The 5,971-nt window shown below is 47.4% G+C and overlaps 1 pseudogene; it reads right to left on the bottom strand.

Annotated features, from left to right (window-relative positions):
- Window positions 1-4,343: 4,343 nt before the first annotated feature.
- On the bottom strand, window positions 4,344-5,306 carry LOC119228919 (olfactory receptor 4B13-like; annotated as a pseudogene).
- Window positions 5,307-5,971: the final 665 nt, after the last annotated feature.

The raw sequence follows: 5,971 nt of genomic DNA, 5'->3' as shown, positions 1-5,971 counted from the left end.
TCATATGTGTGGGTGTATGTGTATCTACTGTATGTGTAGATGGCCATGCAGAACTAGTAGTTCTAAGAGAAACATGGAACATCCAAAAGTTTATTAGCGCCAAATAAACAAACTTTACGAAGACTACGACATGCAGCGCCTTTCCAGATGAGAGAATGTGTGTGAGAGTATGTGAGATAGAATGAGAGTCAGTGTGTGAGACAGTATTAGAGAGTTTGTGAGACAGTATGAAAGACAGTGTGTGAGACAGTATGAGAGAGTTTGTGAGACAGTATGTCTTACCCTAGAATCGATAGTCGTCATTGTGATGTCATAACAAATTTTTGTGATCTCAGGGAACTGTCTCAATCAAACGTTAATCTAACTGATATTGCTCTTTCATCAATGAGGAAGAGAGCTATTTTTTTTTCCCGGGGGAGTGGCGAGCTAATCCACGTGGCTCAAATGAACTTGCCCCAGACTAGGTCCAAGATTTTCAATGTGTTGCTATGGTGATTTTGCCAAACTTGCCATTGAAAAGCCTGATCTATGTCATCTCATCCTGAAAACGATCCGGCTAACTCAGCTAGCCAACGTTCGAGGAACGGGACCCTGGTCTCTCGTTACATGCACCTCCCTCTTCCTGTGTGATTGCAAGCTCCTTCCTGGTTGTCTCGACCCGTTACCTACCCTGGGTATTTAGTCAGTGTCAATCTCTTGTTCTGTGCCACTTCATCTCGGTCTGTTTCTAGTGAGCTTTCCAGAAATTGCTTGTGTGTTTTCCCCGTTTTTTCCCTGTTTTCCCCAGTTTCTGTGTACCTGTGAGTTTTGCTTGCTGATTTGGATACCGATGCCTGTGTGACTAACTACCTGTGTATCAAAACCCTCTTCAGTAAATTATAAATTCAAGTGAAGAATTACGATGCATTTCATCCTGCGGGTAATGGGATAGGGCACAGGTTAAAAGATTTCTTTTAAAATAATGATTTTCAAAGACAATTGTCACGGTTTGGTCTCTTTCCCTGTCTTAGTTTGAAGTTTCATGTTCCTTGTGGTCCTGGGTTAACTTCACTTCCTGCCTTGTCCCGTGATTGTCTGAGTGTTTCCACCTGTGTCCAATCACCTGCACCTCCCTCGTGTATTTAAGCCCCGTGTGCCTGTTGTCCCTCTTGGCGTCATTACATGTCAACCGTTCATGTGTCAAGTCAAGTCAAGTCAAGTCAAGCCAGGTCTGTTTCGTGTTTCCAAGTCAAGTCCCTGTTTTTGTCGGTTTTGTTTTCTCCTCCTTCCTCCCCTTTTTTGGTTGGAGCGATTTTGATTTTTGAGTTTTTGACAATTAAAGTCTTTTTATTTTTCAACTCCGCGCCTGGGTCCTCCCTCCTTGCCCTCGACCGCGTCCCCCCTCTGATAGAATGACGCCACCAACGAAGGACCCAGCGGAGTGGGGTCCCCGGAACCCATTCTGGGGAACCCGCCTGGCCTTTGGTGGGCCCCGCAGCAGGCTGCCCGGCGCAACGCCAATCCCAGCTCGCCAGCAGGCTCCGGGCGGCGCCCCGGTCACCGCCCTCGCCTCTCTCCAGACCCAGGTTGGGCCTCGCCAATGGAGGCCAGCGTCCAGCCCCCAGTCCTCAGCGCACGCTGGGAGCAGGTGCTGGAGCTGGCCGCCCGCCTCCAGGCCAAGTACGACCCCCACGCCCTGGACCTCCGCATTCGGCGGCAGCGACGGCGCCAACGACACCCGTCTCCGCCCGAACCGGCCCCAAGACCCACGCCCCCAGCTCCAAGACCCACGCCCCCAGCTCCAAGACCCACGCCCCCAGCTCCAAGACCCACGCCCCCAGCTCCAAGACCCACGCCCGTTCCGGCCCCCAGAGGTTAGTCTCCGCCCGTTCCGGCCCCCAGAGTCTCGTCTCCGCCCGTTCCGGCCCCCAGAGTCTCGTCTAAAGCCCCGTCCCCACGGCCCCCGACCATGACCCCTCCAGCCCCGTCCCCACGGCCACCGACCATGACCCCTCCCTCCCACCCTCTTGGGACCGCCTGGAAGTCGGTCCTTGAAGGGGGGGTGGCGTCAGGGGTTGGGTCGGCACCCCCTGCCACGACGACGCCGGAGCCGCACAGCTCGGCGCCCCACGCCACGACGACGCCGGAGCCGCACAGCTCGGCGCCCCACGCCACGACGACGCCGGAGCCGCACAGCTCGGCGCCCCACGCCACGACGACGCCGGAGCCGCACAGCTCGGCGCCCCACGCCACGACGACGCCGGAGCCGCACAGCTCGGCGCCCCACGCCACGACGACGCCGGAGCCGCACAGCTCGGCGCCCCACGCCACGACGACGCCGGAGCCGCGCCGCCCCCCGAGACCCCGAGGCCCGGTCGCCGACCCGGCAGACCCCCCGAGACCCCGAGGCCCGGTCGCCGACCCGGCAGACCCCCCGAGACCCCGAGGCCCGGTCGCCGACCCGGCAGACCCCCCGAGACCCCGAGGCCCGGTCGCCGACCCGGCAGACCCCCCGAGCACCCGAGGCCCGGCCGCCGACCCGGCAGACCCCCCGAGACCCCGAGGCCCGGTCGCCGACCCGGCAGACCCCCCGAGCACCCGAGGCCCGGCCGCCGACCCGGCAGACCCCCCGAGCACCCCACGCCCGGCCGCCGCCCCGGCAGGCCGCCGGGCCATAGCTGTCGGGTCCCCACCCTCCCGCCCCTTGTCTGATTTTCATGGTTCTGCCCCCCTTTAGGACCGTCTGGAATTTGGTCCTTGAGGGGGGGGGTTCTGTCACGGTTTGGTCTCTTTCCCTGTCTTAGTTTGAAGTTTCATGTTCCTTGTGGTCCTGGGTTAACTTCACTTCCTGCCTTGTCCCGTGATTGCCTGAGTGTTTCCACCTGTGTCCAATCACCTGCACCTCCCTCGTGTATTTAAGCCCCGTGTGCCTGTTGTCCCTCTTGGCGTCATTACATGTCAACCGTTCATGTGTCAAGTCAAGTCAAGCCAGGTCTGTTTCGTGTTTCCAAGTCAAGTCCCTGTTTTTGTCGGTTTTGTTTTCTCCTCCTTCCTCCCCTTTTTTGGTTGGAGCGATTTTGATTTTTGAGTTTTTGACAATTAAAGTCTTTTTATTTTTCAACTCCGCGTCTGGGCCCTCCCTCCTTGCCCTCGACCGCGTCCCCCCCTGACAACAATCAAATCAGACATTAACTTGAGTATGCAGGGGATAGTTACAATAAAAATACATCGTATATATTTTGCCTCTTTTTATCTGAAATAAAGACTGCGATAGCATACTCAAACTTTTGTACATAAGATCAAAGAGAAAATACCAATTTTAATAAAGAAATGAAACAACATGTTTGACTCAAGAACTTTATTTTCAAAAGCAAAACAATTTCATCAAGATGAACATATTTATTCAATGCTTTTCTATTGAGCATTTGCTTGTGTGTAAAGGTAGACTAAAAGAGTGAACTGCTTAAGGCCTCAGCTGACACAGCTTAGACTCCAGCCTGCAGCGAGCTGGTGAAGACTGCTACATGGATAGAAAAGAGAGAGTGTATGTTGAGTGAGACTCAATAATGCGACCGGCTGCTTCCTAGACCGAAAGTTAGACAAGTGCGATTTGCATAAGTTCAATTTAACAATAAAGCTGTACTCGACCAGATTGCGACTTTGCTGTCCTTGCTCCGAAATGGTGGAACGAGCTCTCCGATGACATCAGGACCGCAGAGAGCCTTCACATCTTCTGTCGCAAACTAAAGACACACCTCTTCAGATTATACCTTAACTAAAAACACTAACAAATTGTAGCACTTAAATTGTACTTACAATGGCGCTTATATATAACTAGTTGTAAATCTTATTTCTTGTTCTTAAGAGTTGGGATCCCTACGGTTGAAATGCTCATATTGTAAGTCGCTTACACTACTGGGAGCACTTGGATGTGTGTGTCAACAGTTTAAGCAAACCACATCCTTAAGGTGTTAATTCAGTTACAAAGGTTTAGTCTAATATTAAGTGATGTAGAAACATAACAGTGGGGTGTGGATCTGACACTTTTGTGCTCTTTATATTTAACAGAGCTAATGTACTGTGGAATGTCTACATAAATTCCTGGTTTAAATGAATTGCATTATGTGCATAAGATTAAAATGTCCATTTGGCCATACATGATGCAACTGTATCTTCATTACCACGAACACACTGAAAATTGAAATGCTTTGTTAGTCAACATGCATTAAGAATAATATATCAAAATGATATATCAGTCAGTGGTACATAAAGCTTTTTGGTACATTCTGCAGACATCTTGTCCTATCCTAAAATGAAAACATCCTCTTCATTTCTTTCTCACATTAGATCTATTTGAGATTGAACTAAATGGCAGTAGTTTTACTTTGAAAAAAGAATAAATACAAAGTTCTGTTTTGTATCCTTGTTAATTTAAATCCATAAACTAGAGGATTCATCACAGGAGGAATGAGAAGGAATTCTATAGCCATGAAGTTCTGAAGGCTCTGAGGTAAATCTTTGGAGCCAAATCGCATTTGCATGAAATCGAAAAGAATTGCAAAAATGAACGTGACTAAAGAGACTAAATGAGGCACACACGTCTGCATGAACTTCACCCTTTTATCTTTGGGCTTCACACACGTTGTAATAAGATGCATATATGTCCAAATTATGAAAAATCCATGAGACACATAACAGATAATTGTAAAATATGCAGTTATGTTGTTTAAAAAAGTATCAGATCCATAACAAGCAAGTTTAACAATTACCCAGTTCACACAAAACAGTCAGTAAATGTTTACACCACATAACCTCAGTCTTGAAGTCAGCAAAAGATTGATGGAAAAGATGCAGAAAGGTGTGAGCCAGGAGAAACATATCAGCTGAGAGACCTTCCTCTTTGTCATGACAGACTGGTAGTGAAGAGGTCAACATATAGCCACATATCTGTCGTAGGCCATGACTGCTAGGATGGATAATTCACAGCAAGCAAATGAATACATGACAAAAGCCTGCAAAAGGCACCATTCATAGGAGATCTGTTGTGAGGAAGAAAACAGATCAAAGAGGAATTTGGGGTAGAAACCTGTGGTCCCATAAAGACTATTCATGCAAAAACTACACAATAAAATGTACATGGGTTCATGTAGATTTTGATCCACAATAATAATCACAATGACAGAGATATTGAGGAACAAAATGATACAGTAATACAATAAAGTGAGTGAAAAGAGTGTTACTCTGTAATCATTTGTCTTGTTTAACCCTGAGAGAAAGAAAATTCTTACAACAGAAACATTTTCAAAAATAATGAAACAAATTTTCATACCTTTCAGCATGAATGTCTACAGAAAGAAGGTTTACACTGTGCTGAAGCTACACCCCTTCTAAAGCTAGAAAGCAAAGTTAAAGTAGAAGCTATCAAAACAAGCACCATGTGTCTTTTATATATATGTTTTTTGAGCGAGATAAGTATACCATGAATCATGTCAAATTTTCCATTGTGATATAGGAAGATGATTGTGGAGTGTGGGTCAATGAGACTCTTGTGCTCTTTATATTTAAATGAGCTTTTGCCCCGTGAAATTTCTTCATACGTTTCTGATTTTGTGTGTAGAAGTGTGTGATTTATTGAATGGAACATGACATTTATGATCGTACGTGTAGCATATGATTCATACCCATAACAAACGTTATAAATTGATTGAGTGGGACATTCTGCAGACATTTTGATATATATTCAAACAAAAACATTCATTTCTTTCTTTCTCACTTTAGATAATTTATGACCGGCGGTGACATATAAATTGCATCCAAGCGTTCGGTAGAGTCACGGGTCTCTGAGCATCTCCATATTTTTTCAATTTGTAATATAGTTTTGCGATTACTACTTGTTTGAGGTGTGGATTTTGGGTCAGTGTTACCAACTTAGCGACTTTGTCGCTATATTTAGCGACTTTTCAGACCCCTCCAGCGACACATTTTTCAAAAA

Source organism: Pungitius pungitius, chromosome 10 (genome assembly GCF_949316345.1).
Source record: "Pungitius pungitius chromosome 10, fPunPun2.1, whole genome shotgun sequence".
In the NCBI taxonomy this organism is placed as follows: Eukaryota; Metazoa; Chordata; class Actinopteri; order Perciformes; family Gasterosteidae; genus Pungitius; species Pungitius pungitius.
The sequence above is the reverse complement of the archived record's forward strand: the minus strand, read 5'-3'. Positions and strand labels throughout refer to the sequence as shown.